The sequence below is a fragment of the Prosopis cineraria genome, unplaced genomic scaffold, assembly GCF_029017545.1.
Source record: "Prosopis cineraria cultivar Desert tree isolate PC_DT_omini unplaced genomic scaffold, ASM2901754v1 PC1880, whole genome shotgun sequence".
In the NCBI taxonomy this organism is placed as follows: Eukaryota; Viridiplantae; Streptophyta; class Magnoliopsida; order Fabales; family Fabaceae; genus Prosopis; species Prosopis cineraria.
Window position 1 is genome coordinate 1 of NW_026557205.1, and position 19,827 is coordinate 19,827.

The window sequence follows — 19,827 nt, forward strand, 5'->3', positions numbered from 1 at the left end:
AAGCTCGTGCCGTGGACCCTTGCATGTTGGGCAAGAAATTAGGGAAAATTGAGGAGGAGGACATGAGGCCCAAATAAATGGCAAGGCAAAAGTCTCAAAGTCCCGTTAAAAATTTCTTTCATTTTTTGGTTCTTCAGTGTCAATATCTCTAGACGTCAAAGTCAAAAAATACCCTTTTAATTAGTAGCTTGAAGCACACGACTTTTATTTTTCAAGAAAAATATATCATAAAAAATAATTAACCTGAAAGCCTTACACACCTCACTTCAATTTTTCAGAAAAAAATATAAAACTTTAATTTAAAAATTTTACATGCTCGGTTAATTTTCAGAATAGGATCTCAAGTTTTCATGTAAAAATAATTAACCTGGAAACTTCACGCACCTAATTTGTATTTTTAAGAAAAATTTTACTTTTCATAATAAGATCACAATTTTACAGGAAACATTTTACACCAGTTAAAAAACTTGCAGACACTATTAAAGAGTGTTGACCCTAAAAATTTTTAGGTTTTTTAAGTTCAATCCTTTTAATCCTTTTAAGCCTCATAAGACTCGTCCAAGCCTAATTCTTAACTCTGATTTGAGCCCACGGTTAGGGCTAGGAAACGGGCTTGGCATAATGCCTTCGAGCTATAAGTCCGTTATTCAAAAGTAATCATTTCCTGAAACCTGTTTGAGGAGCTGAAGGCAGCTTGTCTGCTTGTTTTTATGATTTTTAAAAATTTTATTATAATATTTTAATCCTTTTAAAAAATACAAATTATAGTGTTTAAAATTTAAACAAAAATAAAAAATTTTAATTTTTAAAGTATAAAATATTTAAAGTTTAAATTCAATTTAAAATTTATAAGTATTTTATTTTTTGTGAGGTAAACGGAAACAGGCCTAAAAAAAACTACCCAAACTGAGCCCATTTTTAAGGTTACTTGAATTAGGCTTCAAAACTTGATTTCTTTAAAAAATATTATTTTTAAATTTAAGCTCTTATAAAAATAGAGTAAACAGTAACCCGTCAGACCGGACTCTCCACCCAAGCTCTACCAATTGTCTCTTGTCATTCTAATTAATGTAACCTAACGCTAATTACTAATTCTACAAACTAATTAATTATATTGGAACTAATATAATTAATGAGCTTACTTTAGTTCCAATATGTAAAATCTAATTCTTCATTGGCTCCCATCTTTATCATTTTTTTTTAAACAAACTATCCCTTCATATAATGATACAATCAATGGAGTTGCTTTTTCAGTTCAACGAAAAAAATAACTTTTAGAGAAACCAAACACAACAGGTACCTCCTCCTCCTCCTCTTCCTCGTCAATGGAAATGGGATATTTCATTAGGTAAAAGGGGTGACTGTTCGGGGATATAAAAGGAAAGCGGGCAAATTACATCAGTCATCAGGTATCTCATTATTGTTACCAGGGAATAACTGGAATTACTAATTAGACATTAAGCGCATGTTTGATTTCCCCACTAGTTAAAAGTTAATTTATTGAAAAGTTTATTGATGAAAACTAATTTAATAAAATTTAATTATTGTAACAAAATATTTATTGGATATTTTTTAAAAAATTAATTTGAGAAATTAAAATTATTTGAATTATATAAAATGAAATGTACTTCTAAATGTATAATTATAAAAAAGAAAATTAATTTTTAATGATTTATAATTTTAATTTGTTGCACATATACATTAAAAACATTTTTAAAAATATGATAAAAATTTAAATAGTATAAGCTTTGACATGTTAAATAATAAGATTAAAAAGTATAAAGTTTGATATGTTGAAAAAAATTATATACTAAACAGTTCAACTTATATTTGTTATTGAAAATAAATATAATTAACTGTTCAATCTATAAATGTACAATCTCACGAGCAATCTAGACAATCTTAGTTTAATATAAATAATTCAAATTTAATATTAAATTTTTTATATTTAATATAATCTCCAATATTTAAAGTATATATGAATAAGTAATTTACAACAATTATAAATTTTTTTAATGAATCTAATCACTAGTTTGTATAATCCAAATTTAATATATGATCCAAGTTTAAATTAACTTTTTTTATAATTTTAATGTTAAATTTATATTTTAAAAAGTATATTTAATAGTTAAATTTATATTTATAAAAAAATTAATATTAAATTTAAACTATCGGCATTAAATATAAATTTTTAGATTGCTGATCAAGTTGAATGAAAAAAATTTATTTTTTTTATTTTAGTGAATATAAAATTAAAAAATTTTAATCAAAAGGAAGCATGATCAAATAAAAAAATTAGGTGCACATCTATTGTCCATAATTAATGCTCTAACGTCTCTTCTCAGCAAGCTGCTGCGTTCGCCCATCCACTTTGGATATTTTTTTTGGGACAAATTTTGAAAATCCTTTTAAAGTTACTTTGGATATCCAAACAGCACTTGCATCTAGAAGAAAATGTCCACCCACACATGTTTAGTAGAGTCACGCCGGTCATCACCCCCCAACTTGATGTGCAGTTTCAAGCCAGGTTTGGCCCGATTGATCCAAAAATTTCTTACAAGTATGTTTTTTGAAAAATATATAAAAATAATTTATTAAAAAAATATTAATATTATCATTTTAAAATATATTTTTCCTAATTAAAATGAAATGTAATTTTTGTAAAAGTATGTCAACAAGTTTCAATTATTCTTACATATTATTAAGGTTAAAAACAAATTTTAAACTTTGAAAGAGATTAAAGAATTACAATGATAAAAAATACCTAAGAGATCATAAAAAATAATACAATTTATAATATTTTTCAATAAAAATAATATCATAAAATAAATATTATCCAAAAAAGGGAAATCCCACAGAACAATTGAAAATTGCTATTCTTTTGTTTTTTTCCGAAAAGGGAAATCCCATTTTCTCTCTCACATTAAATCCTCCCCATCGCCACCAAAAATAATCCATCGAGTCTACTCAGAGTAATAATAAAAAACTTCAGTAAAGGCGGTGGCCCGGAGGCGAAAAATGACGTAGCTTGTGTGATTGGTGGCCACAAAAAAGGCCACGTATGTAATCCATCCGCCTCTTTATTAGAAAGTGTCTTTTTGATAGTGGCACCTACTAACAAGTTCACAAGTGCTACACCATAAACTAGAACTCGCTCTTCTTTTTCGAATCAGTGACTTGAAACAGAAAGAAAATGGCGAAGGAACTTCATGTAGTGATGCTTCCATGGTCTGCCTTTGGCCACATGATGCCATTCTTTCAGCTTTCCATCGCCTTGGCCAAATTTGGAGTCCGAGTCTCTTTCGTGACCACCCCCAGAAATGTTGAAAGACTTCCCAAAGTCCCTTCAAGTTTAGCCTCCCTCATTGCCCTAATAGGGCTGCCATTACCACACCTGCAAAATGGGGACCTCCCAAGAGGTGCAGAAGCTTCCACAGATGTCCCATTCCACAAAATTCCACAGTTGAAAATGGCTTACGATCTCCTGCAAGACCCGTTTCAAAAATTTGTGGCACATCAATCTCCAGATTGGATAATCATCGACTTCATGTCTCACTGGGCGATAGACATTGCTCAAGAACTCCAAATTCCAGTCATGTACTTCAGTGCCTTTTCTGCTGCAACAACTTCATTTGTCGGTCCTCCTGAATATTTGACAGGGGAAGCCCGAATGAAGGTCAGGCCATCCATGGAATCTCTCATGTCTCCCCCTCCTTGGGTCAATTTCCTTCATCAGTGGCAAAAAAAGAAGCACGAGGCATTTCAAATGTTCAAATTCTTTTTTGGATCAAACGGCACTCCGTTCTCTGATGTAGAACGACTTGCAAGGGTCATGAAGAATAGCCGAGCAATTGCTTTAAGGACATGCTGTGAGTTTGAGGGCCCTTACCTGGATTTGCTTCAACAACTTCACGGGAAGCCAGTGATACCAACGGGTTTTCTCCCACCAGACATGCACGAGAGAACACAACTTAATGATCAACCGTGGAAAGATACCTTCAAGTGGCTGGATGACCAAAAGCCCAGGTCAGTTGTGTTTATTGGGTTTGGCAGTGAATGCAAGCTCAGCAAGGAACAAATTCACGAGATAGCTCACGGGCTAGAGCTTTCAGATCTGCCATTTATCTGGGCTCTCAGAGAACCAGAATGGGCTAAGGACGAAACAGAATTTCTACCTCCAGGGTTTGCAGCGAGAACGAGGGGAAAGGGGATTGTGACCTTAGGTTGGGCACCCCAACTGGAGATTCTGAGCCACGAATCAATCGGGGGTTCGTTGTTTCACGCTGGATGGGGCTCTATGATCGAGATCTTAGGATTGGGCACAGCCTTGCGCTTCTGCCAATGATAGCCGATCAGGGTTTGAATGCAAGGTTACTGGTAGAGAAAGGCCTGGCTGTGGAGATAGAGAGAGCAGAAGACGGATCCTTCAGTAGGGATGGCATAGCAAAGGCTCTGAAGATTGCCATGGTTTTGGAAGAAGGAGAGCCCTTGAGGGTCCGTGCAAAGCAGGCTGCTCCCATTTTCAGAGACATGAAGCTGCAACATGAACACTACATTGGCCAACTTGTTCAGTTCCTGAAATCACGCCAAACTAAGTGATTCTCGGTCCTCGCAAGCTGGTGCTTGCGCAATTATGAAAAGAGTGGATGGATATGTACTTCTACTGTTTACTTTTTCTTTGCGCCTACGCATTTGTCTTCTGGCTCTTCAATCGCTGTGAGAATAATCGTGCATGAAATAATTATGAATTAAGTGGGCTTTATGCGTTTTGATTGGGGTCTATAATTTATATGCATGTCTCATATCTATATCACGCAGAACCTGCGTGATTATGATTAAATATAGTATTAAAGTATGATTTATACTGCCATGAATTTAAACATGAAATATATTAACTTGTGTCTTTGATCAGAGCGTACACTAATTATGGGACCCACACTGGGCCCCGAGAGGCATAAAGAGACCCACACCCTCGGTGTTGACTTTCATATCGGTCCGAGAGGCTCAGAGCCGACCTCCTCCGGCCCTTGTTCGGCTTCACCCATAAAAGTTAATACTCAAGAGAGATTAATCTTTTGCTCTTCATAATTTTCATTCTGTTGTAACTCAGACTTTTAATTCAATATAATTTAATATTTATAATTTTAATTTAATATAATTTAATTTTTAAATTTTAAATTGTTGTAACTTAGTCCCTATATTTTTTATTTTTTTATAATTTAAAATATTAATTCTATATTTTAACAAATGAGATTATAAAAATTAGAATTATCAATAAATTAATCTGCTTGACAATCGTAAAGGATTTGAGGATTAGGGTTTGATTTATAAAAATGAATTGATCCGTCAAGTGATTATTTTTAAGGTGTTATGGTGTATATTAATTTGGAAGAATGATAGATAGATCCCAAGAAGATTAATCAATTTAAATTAAATCCAAAGTACCAAATCTCATAAATTTGTAAGTCTATCTTTTAATTATACAAATTTATTGTGATAAATTTATAATTTATTTTTAAAATTTTAATATGATTAAAAAATAAATAATAAATTTGGTTTCTCTATTAGGAACACAATATTATAAATTCATTTTAATAAAATTATAAAATTAAGAGCTAAATTTATAAATTTTTAAAGTTTAACACTTAAAACTTGAGGAGATGTCTATGTCATCCTCCTGATTAATTTATGTAAATATTACTTTTTTAAATAAAATATGAAACTATAAATATTACAATTGATATTATGGGGTCACTAAATTTTATGTTTAACATAGTAGCGGATTTTTAAGCGTTTATTTTTTATTGGCCTAATACTTTAATTTTTTTTAATAAGTTTTGGCATAGTATCTAGCTAAAAATGATTATAAAATAAGGAGTTAAGTTCACAAAAACTGCCAAAAACATATTGAAATTTAAGGACGTATATTTTTAATTTCTAAAAATTTTAATATTTATAAAGATTAAAATCTTAAAATAATTTTAATATTTGTACTTCTAATTTTTTAAATATAGAGACTAGTATCTAAAATAACAAAAAGTATTAGGACTGAATTGTACTGAGTCAAAGTTTATGACTTGAATTACAATTGAGTAAAAACTATAAAAATTAAGTTATAAAGAATCAAAATTTAGAGATTAAATTATACTTAAATCAAAACTATAAGGATAAAACAATAATTTTTTCAAGTTAACTTTATGCATTTTTTGGGGTAAAAAGTTAATATTACGCATTTATAGAGAACTCACATTATGTTGATCTTTTAGAGTGTGTGGGAGAGATTTTTTTCAATCATGCAAGGTTGAAGGGTCAGAAAAGAAAACGAAAAGGAAAACAAAATGACATAGCTTCTTGATAAGCTTAAGTTGTATTAGCTTCAAATTAACTAACCTATAACCTAAATATATATAAAGTGCAACTTAGATTCTTCTTCCCAGCGAATTGAATTGAGATTGATTTAGAATTAATTCGTAAGTGAATAAACAATAGCAAAGAGTCTTGATTCAATCACCTAAAATGTAATTAAAGTCAACCTAAATCAATATTTTTATGCTTTTCATTTTTTACGAAAAAATGAGTAAATGTGTTCAATTAAAGATGATAAATTCTTTTAAATTTAGTAAAATAAAATCATTATCACAAATATTTAATTGGCTAAACTTTCATTCTCATTAGTTTTATGCAATCCAAACAACCATTTAAACCTAATAAGCAAAGCTACTATAAATCTTAGAATTCTAGCAATCATATGACAAATTAAACTTGTTTCATTAAGTTCCTAATGTGTAAATTGCCATTGCTTGTTAAAAATAGCCACAAGCAGTAGCTAATTTGAATTAAACAGTGGATTAAATCCAAATCAAGTTTCTAATGACTTAACAATACTATCATTCAATTTAATATATTAGGCCAATTCTAGAACAAGCCAAACGTGTGAATATAACAATAAAGCTCAAAATTTCAGCATAAATCCAACATTCCAACAATCAAAATAAAAGTTCTCATCAACCAAATGTCTCAAGCATTTTATCAAATACTTAAAGTGTATTAATTACAGCCTTCAAATCAAATTAGGACATTTAGAAAAATTGCAACTAGAATAGAGAAGAAAATTAGAATTAAAATGCTTAGCCTCCTTGAGGATCAAAGACTCATGCACATCCACTGCTCCTTGGATTCCAAGTGAATTTAGCCACGTAATTTCATCTCAGATCTTCCTCCAAAGGATGTTGAACCCACGGCCATGGTGGGAAAGAATGAAGCGTGCGAATTGAAAAGTTGGAAAGTAGAGGCTGTGATTCTTGCAAGGTTTTGAATCGGATGACGAGTGGACTTGTCTGATTGGATTGTATCTTGGAACTTGTGACCAATTGCAGAAGCAGGACGGAGCAAGATGAAGAGAGAAGAGAAGTGGAGATACGATGAGAGAAAAGACGATCGCGTGCGTGGGGAAGCTGGACGTGTGTAAATAAAAAAGGAGAAGAGAAAGAATGAAGCGGTGGTGAAATAGAAAGAAGATAGGACGAAAGAGAAGAAAATAAGACAGTTTCCGTGCACCGAGTGAATGAATTAAGGAAGCTGTGAGTGAATGATTAATTTTGTTGTAGAAAGAAGAAAAAAAATGATGGAAATGAGGTGGACTTAAAATAAGTGAGGCTCACGTGAATTGGTGGAAGAAAGAGAGATAATGAGATGAAGTGGTGATTCATTAAAAATTGCTTCCCCATCAGAATGGCCAAGGGAAAACACTTAAAAATAAATGAAGAGAAAAAATAATGCCAAAAATGAGTGGACAAGAAATTAAAAAGGAGAGAGAGAAAAAATCCCAATTTATCCTCTTGTTTATTCTCTTTTTCATATAGTCACCTATAAAAAAATAATAAAATCAATCATTAGAAAAAAAATGTATTTTAGGGATTAACAATAATATTCAATAAAATCTGAAAAAAACATGCAATAAATTCCAACAATTCTTTAAAAATATTTATTTGCCCCTTAATTACAATTATTAACCAAGTGAACTCAAATAGTTCAAAACAAGTGCTAAAAAATCAATAAAAGTGAGGTAAAAATATGTGAATCATCACTTCTACAACCTCACGAGTCACAACATTATACCTATTTACTTCTTTTTTTATTTTTACCTATTTACTTCTCACTCCATTTAAAATTACTCACTTCACTATTTCAGTATAATAAAATAATTTCTCCTAAATCACTTATTCCAATTTTTAATATAAGACAAAATTGAAAGCCTTTTTTAATCCTTGATGTAAGGTAAAGTTAATGTAATTAATATTTCTTTCAATTTTACCCCTCATTTATTTATTATTATTTGAATTTCTAGACAACAATTATTTATGATTATTAATTGTAAATAAGGGATAATATTAAAAAGTTATTCATCCATTAAAAAGGGTTAGATGTTAAAAAATATAAGGAATTTTTAATTTTTTAAAGTGTAATTATTTTCTTTTTAAAAAAATACCCTTATTGAATAAAACCAATTTATATTGTTTTAGGGTGAAACATCCTATTAAATAAAGATAAATATAAAAAGATATGGTTAGTTTAAAGATAAGTAACTACTTTATTAGGGGTGAGATTCAATTAAAAATGCTTTACATTTTTAAATGAATAGAGAACATATTTTTAAATAATTTAAGGATATAAAAATTATTATTAATAAGTGCAAAGTTGGTCAAATTTGCCTAATATTAAGGACCTGGAGAGGGAATTCATATTAAAAAATATAAAATATTTATATCTTTCAAGATATAATTAATAAAAAAATTCAAAGATAAATTTAATTTGGGGTTTAATTAATAAAATGTCTTAATTAAAATACTCTATTAAATAAAGATAGACACATAAAGAATGTATAATTTTTAAATGTCATTACGTAACTTATTGGGAGTGTAAATTAGTTAAATGTGACTTATTCCTTTCCATTTCTATTACTCTATTTGTTTTTATATATAAAAGAAAAAATATATTATACAGTTTAAGAAAGTTAGTTAATTATAATAATTATATTGAGAAATAGAAAAGTAGACCAAAATACCCTGTGTTAATCAACATAAATATACATTAATTGTTTCTCATTGATGTAAGTTATGAGAAGTAATTTAAAAAAATGTGCAATAAATGCTCATTAGAGTGAGTGATTTTGTTTATAAAAAAATACAAGTCAAAGTTATAGTTTCTCTAATAATAAAAAATGAAGGGAGTACAAGGCACCTCTAATTATCTTGTTGTAATCAAAAAAGATGATTAAAGCCATTAATTTTGTCTGAAAATATAATAAACTTTTAACTCCACTTCTATTTAAATTAAATTTTTTTAAATTTACATTATATTCTCTCTCACGATTAATGAGTTTAGGTATAGGTAATATTAGAAAAGTGTAATTAATAACACATCCAATGTCTTATATTAACTGTTAAATTTTTTTTTAGAATGTACCTTATAATAAAATAAGAAAGAGTATAATTCAAAATGGAGAAAGTATATAAGGTAATTTTTACTAATGTTCACCTTAAAAAAATAGCGAACATCATTAAAAACTAACTTATATTTTTATGTCTATTCTTATTTAATATGACAAATTAATTAAGAATGCCTATAAATATTTCATTAATTTTCAACATTTGTTAAGGACGCATTTAAAAAGATCTCATAAATTATTCCTAAAAGCTAAAAGACACTTTTAAATATGATGCCTCCAAAATATTTTATAATTTTAAATAGATGGAGTATCACTTAAATGTCATGATATATATTGATGACATGTTCATGTTGGATAAGCATGATATATATTGTAAATGATGGCACCAATCACTGGCTAAACTTCATGTGAGGAACGAGTCTTCGAAACAATTCACGTCTGCCATTTTATGCCCCAAAGCGGGATCGCTTCTCATGCCTTCGCTTGCCGAATTCTCATCATTGGGTTCTTTTGGTTTCACGTTCATGGCCCCTAACCCATCCTCCCTATGTTTCTTGGCCCAAGAAAAAAAAAAAAGGGCCAATATTTTGTGTTCAAAATGTAATCCATGTCAATGTAATATTTTAAGTTTCATATTACTATTTGTATAATATTTTACATTTTTTAAATTATTTAAGGATCTAAAAGTTATTTTTTTAAATACCCTTATTTAGATCCAATAATATTCAAATATAAACCTATAGTTCTAAATAAGATATTAATACTTGTACCAGAAATTATATTCACATAAATAAACAATAATATGAGACTTTCAATTAACATTTTACATTTTTAAATATGTTAAAAATTTGAAATAAAAAATTATATCACGTTAAAAATCCTCTCACGTTTTTTTAAGCCTCTCGCATTTTTCGAATATATAAACCTATGTTTTTTTTTTTGTTTTATTGTTGTTGTTGTTTCGTGCGTACGAGATTGAGAGTGCCTGGATCCGAACTGGTGGCTTGAGTTGTGAATCCCAAAACACTTTCACCCCCAAGCCACAGGGTTCACCTGACTCTCTCTCTCTCTCTCTCTCTCTCTATATATATATATATATATTATTTTGTATTTAATCTGAAGCTCTCAAGAATAATTTTTTTATATAACAAATTACTTTTAGAAAAATGAGGCAGCGAAGCCCCACCCACAACAACTCATGTGGATCGAATTTGCTAAAGTCCATTCCCACCAAACCCAATAAGTCACGGTCTTTCTGAGTTGGGGTAAGTATATGAAAGTGTATTTTGCTGGTAAAAATGCATTTTAATTTACCCCTCCTTGTTTAATAAATTATTATTACTGTTATTATTATTATTATTATTATTATTATTATTATTATTATTATTACACGAACGAATTATATAACTGTGCTATATGATGTTTTAAACATTTTACTGTTTGATGAATATCTGATCTGTTGGTTAAAAAACAGCTATTCACGTAAAAAACGTGGAGGAATATCTGAGATTATTTGACTAGATTCATGTGTATTTTATTTGGTGAACTGTAATATTTAACAAAAAATTGAAATATTTCCTCTTATGTTTGCGTGGATTTTCTGTGATAATTTAAATAATTTTAATTTATGAATGATATACAATATTCTAATAAAGACGTTAAAGAGGCTAATCTCCTATTCTCTGATAAAATCATGTCGATTCAAGTGTCAAAAACATGTTTAGGCCAAAAAAAAAAGTGTCAAAAGCATGTACACGAAAAGAAGAAAAAATATCTTAAAAAGAGAAGCTTTAGATTTAAAACACTCCTAAATTACGTATTTTTTAAGAAATTCAATTTAATAAAGTGGTACTGTTCCCAAATCTGAATACAAAAAAATTGAATTAATTCTCGTATTTTAAGAAAAAATGGCTATACCATTTAATATTTTCAAAATAATACCTCATTTTAAATAAAATATAATTACAATTGTAATCGTCCTTTTTGTCAACAAAAAATAATTTGATACATTATTGTAAAATTTGCTCTTCCCCTTCATTGGGCTTTTCAGCTTCGCCGTACCAAAACAAAAAGGGAGAAGGGGGGGGGGCTCCCCCTGACCCAAAAAAAAAAAAAATCCCCACAAATTGAGACAACTCGTATTTCAACAGTTTAACCTTCTGTTAATCTATGGTAAGGGGCCCGTGCCCTTATAAGGTTACCATGACATTATATTTGCTCTCTCTCTCTCTTTCTATATATATATATTGCATGCCAAGGTCCATCGAAATTCCATGTTAGAGTTTGGTATTGAGATAATGCATTGGTTAAAGGGAGAGCAACTTACTTGAAATATGAACACATGCTGATGTAGATTTGGAAAACAGGCAGGCCCGATCCTCATAGGCTTAGGCCTTGAAGTTAAATTTTTTAAAATTTTTTTACATCTTGAGGCTTGGCCTCTTATATAAAGAGATAAGGGTTGGGCCTGTAAATCCAATTACAAAGAATAAAAAAAATAATATTATAATTTTATTACAATGTTCTAAAATTAAATATAAAATAAATCAAGATAATTGCTTTAGTTGGGAAAAAAAAAGATTACTTTGCTTAAATTTAGTGAGAATCAAAGTACCCACCTAAAACAATCAAAGTATCAATTACCTAGCACCTATGGCAAGACAACAGCTGTGCGTAAAAAAGTAGATCATGAAAGGCATGAGGGAAAGCATATGTAATAGATGTGAGGGGCGACAGGGCAAGCAAATGTAGGAGGGAGAGCTAAGTGACTCTGAGTGAGGTGAAGATTAGAGACAAGACAGGAATAATCGATGGCTAACGGAAGAGCAAAGATGCTAAGTGAAGCAAAGATAAGCGACGACTGACAGGAGAGCAAATGAGTGACTATAAAAACATCAAACTTCAGGATGAGGAAATGAGAGATTAGAAATTAAAGAAGTTTAAGCTTTAAATTTTTCCTCTATGCACCGTTTTTACATAGATTGCAACAAAAAAAAAAGTTTTAAAGGATCGATTAGGCTCGAGCTCATTTTTTCATGACTTATCAGGGTCGGCCCCAACAGCCCAATTTCCTCAAAACCCCTTATCTTTCAAGTCTAAATTTTTATTTAAATAGAATTTTTAAGCTTGATCCTTATTTCGAACTCTATGCTGATGGCAAGCATATACTTGCTAAGGCAAAAGGTTATTTAAAAATATAATGACCAAATTGTCCCTCCAAACTTAAATAAGATTACTCATAACATGTGCAAGTTGGGTCCTCTTCCTATCTACCCAAGTTAAATATTTCATTCTAGTCTACTATGGTTTATTTAGTTAGAATCAAATCATTTCAAAATAGTGGTTAATAACATAAAAGTTACTTAATACTTACAACATTATTTTGGTTCCAACATATATAACATACTAGCTAGTTCATTTTAAAATACAAGACATTTTAATAAAAATAAAATTTTATTAATAATGTTTATCCAATACTTAACTAACTCCCTTCTTATTATATTCTTCATCTTGATCTTCTCTTATAGATGAAGTATTAAATGAAAGATATTTTTTAAAATTTTATTTTTGTTTTGAATTAAAGTTGTAAATTATATTTCATGAATTTTATTGATATATGTAAATTTGTTTAAAAATATCTTATAAATTAGAAAAGAGTGAGTGGAGTTTAACTAAAAAAAATTATATTGAATAGTACAATGTAAGCGTTCTAACACTAGAAGAGTTAGTTTCCGGTAATTGAAGTGCGAGTGAATGGAATCTAGACCTGCAGGAAATCTGGTAACGCCAAACATAAACGAGGAAGGAAGTCTGTTGAATTTAATTTAACCATGAATGGCAAACTGAAAGCGAAGAATTTCCGGTTTCACAGCCATTGTTCCTGAATAAAGTTCCAAAAAGATTTCACATCCATTTTGTGTAAGTAAGCATGTAAATGATGATATATTAAGCACGCGTTGTTGCGTTTCTCCCCATTCTAACTAAGTGCTTTTCCTTTTCTCCAGCAAAAATTTCTGCCTCAGTTTCTCATCACTTTTATTCTTTTTCTCCAACCAACCAATCGTCTCCCTCTTCCTCAGTTCTCACCCGAGTTGAATTCCAAGCGTTGCTGGTTTTACCTTTTTTTTTTTTTCAAGTATAAATTCGAGCAATATAGATTTATAATTCTCGTTAAGCTCAAGGTCCTCGAGGGTTACTTATCCTCCCACTTCGTCTTCTTTTTCCTGTAAATCTCTGTGATGGGGTTTTACATTCGGTAGTGTGCAAGTTATGAACAATTCACTTGTCCGTTTATATCCGGGTTCAGGGGCTCTTCTCCATCTTCAGACATGTTCACGATGATGAAGAACAATTTCAAAGATTCGGAACACTTTTATCTCTCATGGACCTTCTCCAAGCTTATCGCCTTCTTCTTTCTCATAGTCTCCGTCTCCTACCTCTTCTACTCCCTTCGATTCGTCACCCATTCTTACGACTGTGAACAGCAAAACCCTCTTCCTTTAATTAACCATATATCACCGTCGATCGACGACGCCGTTGAGGAGATCCCGAAACCCTCCGATGAAACCAACATTTCACACATCGTCTTCGGAATCGGAGCTTCGGCGAAGCTATGGAAGCAGAGGAAAGAGTACATCAAGCTCTGGTGGAGGCCTGATCAAATGCGAGGCATCGTTTGGCTTGATCGGAAGGTAGAAACCGACTCTAAAGACAAAAATCTGCTCCCTCCCCTGAAGATTTCCGAAGATACCGCTAGGTTTTCGTACAAAAACCCCAAAGGGCACAAATCAGCGATTCGAATCTCGCGCATCGTTTCCGAGACGCTTAGGCTCGGGAATACGGTGGGGGCGAGGTGGTTCGTGATGGGGGACGACGACACGGTGTTCGTGACGGAGAATTTGGTGAAGGTCTTGCGGAAGTATGATCACAAGCAGTTCTATTACATTGGGAGTTCGTCTGAGAGTCACTTGCAGAATATATATTCTCTTACAATATGGCTTATGGCGGTGGCGGATTCGCCATTAGCTATCCTTTAGCGGTGGCGCTTGAGAAATGCAGGACAGGTGCATTCAAAGGTACCCAGGATTGTACGGCTCAGATGATCGGATTCAGGCGTGTATGGCGGAGCTCGGTGTTCCTCTGACCAAAGAGAGAGGATTTCATCAGGTCAGCAGTGAATTCTAGAATTCTTGTTTATGGTTTTTCTTGTCCGGCTTGATTGATTTTCATTTTTTGTTTGTATTTCTTTCCGGTTGATTCCTGAGAAAACGGAGGAAACTAAGCGGAATAGATACGAAACACATGACTAATGATTGAGATAGGTAAAATAATAAGTAGAAACAATTTGGAAGGAGTTTGGACATTTTTACGGCTCTTGCTTTTTCTAATAACGTAGTATTATTATCAATAATCAACCAATTTGGGCAACAACAAACAAAATGATTAAAATATACTTTCTTTATTTAAAAATATAAAATATGTTGTGAGAAGTTAAATATTTATAAATATAAATATTTATAATCTTTTAAAATATAATTATTATTTTTTTAATATTTCTATTGATAATAATTTTATATTTATTGTAGAGTATTTATTAAGATGAAGATGAAAAGATAGAGTTATTTTAAAAGTAGGTAACTACTTTATTGAGAGGTGAAATTTAATTAAAAATGTTTTATATTTTTAAATGAAGGGAGTAACAATTAGGGGTGAAAATAAGTTATTTCAAGTTAGGTTTTGATCAATAGATCTGAGCATGTGATTAGTCAAGGCTTGAACTTGACCTAAAGTTTATATAAAGTTTTTTTTTTATAGTTCAGATACGAACCTACTTAAAGTCTGACATGATTTAAAAGTAAGCATTTTAAACGAGCTCGTATTTTAATTTTAAAAGTTTTAAATATACTTTAAGATTATTATAATATACAATATATAACCTGATCTATCAATTATAGTATATAATAATTGAAATGATTATCAACTACAATATATATAATAATAAAATAACAACATTAAAATTAAAATATAAATATAATATAATTGAAAATATAAATAGAAATAAAAAAATAGATTAATTAAAAATTAAATAGTAAAATTGATATGTTTTTAATAGATTGGGCTTACTTAAAGTTTGATTTGATTTAAAACTTATTTAAAAGAATTAAATAGACTTGTATTTTAGTTTTAAATGTCTCAAATATATATTAAATATTATAATATGTAATATATAATTTGATTTATCAATTATAATATATAATAATTAAAAGAATTTACCAACTATCATACAATATAATAATAAAGTAATAATATTAAAATTAAAATATAAGTCCAATATGATTGAAAACATAGTTTAAAAATAAAAAATAATAATAAATTGGTTAAATTCAAATGGTGAATATGATATGTTTGTGATATATTACATATTATATATATATATATATATATAGGTAAATAGGTTGATTTGTTAAGTTTATAGGTTAGGTTTTGAAACAATAAACTTGATCCATTTAATTAAATAGATTTAATTAAATAATAAATTTAATTAAAGACATGAATCTAACTTAAATTTATTTAGTAAATTAGTTGAGCTCGGTGTGAAATAGTCCCAACTCTAATAGCCATGTAGAGCAATTAGCGAACATAGACGTGGTTTGTACGGCTATGACAATGATATGCTTTTTGGGAAGGCCGAACCAAATATTAACACCAGAAAACCCAAAACGGAAGCGTCTAAAATTCAGGGCAAAGAATGTTTGTTACTGCCCGTAAAAGTGGGCACCTAAGTAAATTACTTAGCGAAAATGGACCTAGGGTTAAAATTAATCGGTTGGTTTGACTTCTTGTGACGAATGTTGAATATAGCCATGTCTTTTTGTGGAGACAGACAAAGTGTTTGTTTATGTTTGGTTGAATCATGATTTGTTGACCTAGCCTTCCGCAAATGCTGGCACTAATAATTACTCTTTCCTATCTATTTATAGAATAGAGTGAAAATTAATTTTTGATAGGCATTTTCTATGTTTATTCTTACTTTTCTATCTTTATTAAATATTAAAAAATTGTTAAAAATAGTTTTTTTAACCTTATTAGGAATAGATGTGAAATTTTTTTAAATTTTATGATAAAGTCAGTAAAATTTAATGTTTTTAAATTTTGATAAAATAAATTGAAAGTAATGAATTATCAGAAAAATATAACAAGAATACTACTCGTACTAATTTTAAAACTCTGCGACTCAATAACTAGTAGATTTGCTTGGTCATCCTGGGGAAATTTGTCCAAAAAAATAAAATAAAATTAGAAGCGAGGTTTTCAATCAGAAACGCGTCCAAATTGTTCAATGAAGAGTCAAACCCAAAAGTAATGTGTAGTTTGAAATGTTGTCTTCCAAGTGGACAGATGGTAGAAAGGTGGCGCGAGGTGTCCCATGACTTTAAAATATGACCTGTCCTGTTCTGGTATGATGAGTGTAGCCCACAGAAAAAGCCTTTCCTGTAATCAGACATTTGTGAAGATACAGAGCCCACGATCAGCTCCGTGATTGGGAAATGGGAGGCTCACCTCCACTTCCACTAGTGGTGTTAAATTGGAACTGAATTTTTGTTTCATATTCCATCCCATCTTAAAAGTTATATCATTTTATTAGGAATTAAGATAGGATCAAGATGAAATTAAAATGTCTTGCTGTTTTAATAAAGTGGACAATGTAAGAAAAATGTCTTGATAATAACATTCATTAATTAAAATTTTAAATCATACAACTTACTAAGGTGATAACCAAAACAATATGAATTCATAAATCTCAACAATTAAAAGCTAATTATTGGGTTATATCAATTACAATTATAAGTGTATAATTGTACCTTAGAAGTTAAGTATACATGAGATATAACATATTATGATAGTAATTACAAGTTATTTGTAGACTATAAAAATAACAATAATGGACAAGTTAAACACAACATTGAATTGTTTTTTTTTCTTTAGTTGAGATATGTTAAGCTAATGACTCTTTTAAAAATAAAATAAGAAATATGATATAAATAAAAATTATTAAATAGATAAATATATGAATAAATTGTATTAATATAATTAATACATTGTAAAGAAAGATTATCATGTCTTGCTTATTTTGTATCATTAAAATTATCAATACAAAAAGTTTTAGTTTTAAATAAGAATTGTACGCATTAAACAACTTTTAGTCCCGAACCCTTTCTCACCTCGTCCCACAAAGTATTATCCCAATTATTTTCAGATTGAGACAAAATTCATTGTGATATGAGCAGAATGAAATTGGACCAATCAAAATGAGTATAAGTTGAACACCCTTAACCTCCACTATCTTCCCTCCTTGATCTCTTTGTTTATTTTTATTGATTATTGATAAATTTAATTTTTTAAAAATAAATTTATCTAAAATAAATGAATATATGAAAAAATTACGCAGATTCATAAAAGATAGAGATGTACTTATTTAAAAATAATTCAGATTCTTCTATCATTATGATTGATAAAATTCGTGTGTTGTGCCATTCATGTTTTGACCAGTTTGATGTGTACGGGAATATTTTTGGGCTTCTAGCAGCCCATCCAGTGACCCCACTTGTCTCACTGCACCACTTGGATGTGGTGGAGCCCATATTTCCAAATATGACCCGGATCCAAGCTCTGAAGAGGCTCCAAGGGCCCATGAAGCTCGACCCGCACGGCCTCATCCAACAATCCATTTGCTACGACAAAAAAAGAACTTGGACCGTATCCGTGTCTTGGGGCTACGCGGTTCAAATATTTCGAGGTACCTTCTCGCCGCGAGAAATGGAGATGCCCGCGAGGACCTTCCTGAACTGGTATAAACGGGCCGACTACACCGCATACCCGTTCAATACACGCCCCGTGTCGCGCCATGTTTGCCAGAAGCCGTCGTTGATTATTTATCCGGTGCAGTTGCTCTGAATGACAAGACAAAGAGTGAGTATGTGAGGACCGAGTCAAACCGGAATGCAGGTGGAAAATGGAGGATCCTTCTCAAATCCAGAGAGTTGAGGTGCATAAGAAAGCAGACCCGCATTTGTGGGATAAGGTAATTTCAATTTCCCTTAAATTTCTTGGAATGGAAAATGAGAACTGATGGGACAGGTTTTGATGCAGTCGCCAAGAAGGAACTGTTGCAGGGTAGTGCCGACGAAGAAGAAAGGAACGATGGTGATCGATGTGGGAGAATGCAGAGAAGATGAAGTTGTGGAGTTGTAGGGAGACATACAGGAGACAACACTCTCAGCCTTGCTCTTTCTGGAGCCGAGGGGGAAACATTCCTGATATTCTTCATATTGCAGTGATTCTCTTTTTCATTTCCTCCCTCTCTTTTTGTCCGTTCAAATTGAAATGAGAAATTCTTTTATAATCGTGTTAGGGGAGAGTGGGGAGCAATGAAAATGAGAATGACAGACTAACGTAAATGTTTCCCATGCTTTGTGATGGCTTTAGCCGTTTAGCAATTCTCTCGCACTTGAGTTATTCAGCGGAGCCGCTAATTCTTATCCTCAATCCTTATTTTTTCTTAACAGTTAATACGTAGTAATTAAAATTAAAATATTGATCATATTATCGAATTCACCTTTCCTCTCTTTAGTTGGAAAGAAAGCGTCGGGAGAAAAAAAAAAAAAATCGTCTCTAGCCTCTTCCCTCTTGCTTCTTCTTCGTATTTGCACATTCTTCAACTAAGGGCTCTCTGTCTTACCATCTTTCACCCAGGCAGCTACAATTGGCAGATATTCTTCAGTGGTTTTGACTTAAGAAACAATCGCGTTGCTCTATCTTACAACGCAGTGCTCGTCTCCGTCTTCTTCATACCTCACCATTTCATTTTGTTAGATGATGATGAAAGCAACCTCATAAAATTATAAAACCTTGCCGGGCCTCTTCATCTGTCCTCTTTTCTTTATTTGCCAGATTTGTACCTTCCATAATTTATTTTATTATGTTATTAAATTGAATTTTAAAAATTATTCACTTGATTTTTTATTATTTTATTGATATTCAATTTACTTTTTATAAAGATAATTACATTATATATATATATAGATATATATATTGACATGAGGGTATAATAGTCATTGATATATTTGTTCATTTTTTTTCTTCTCTATTTTCTTCTATCCATCCAAATATAGGGAGTAATAATTTTTTTTTTTCCTATTTTTTCTTGTATTCATTTTTTTTCCTTTTATTTTGTTTCCTTCTAACTTCTTGTTTTTTTTTTTTCCTCCTCATCCAAACGTAGTGTTACTGTACTGCGTTAAAATGTTTTACATTACTTATCTAATTTATGGTGGCATAGGAAAAATGTTAGTAAATATTACTTTTAACTTTTAAGATAT

At 30.7% G+C, this 19,827-nt stretch overlaps 2 pseudogenes; both read left to right on the plus strand.

Annotated features, from left to right (window-relative positions):
• The first annotated feature begins 3,193 nt into the window (after positions 1-3,193).
• LOC129301077 (UDP-glycosyltransferase 91C1-like) lies at positions 3,194-4,769 on the plus strand (annotated as a pseudogene).
• An 8,496-nt stretch (positions 4,770-13,265) lies between these two features.
• On the plus strand, positions 13,266-18,985 carry LOC129301075 (uncharacterized; annotated as a pseudogene).
• Positions 18,986-19,827: the final 842 nt, after the last annotated feature.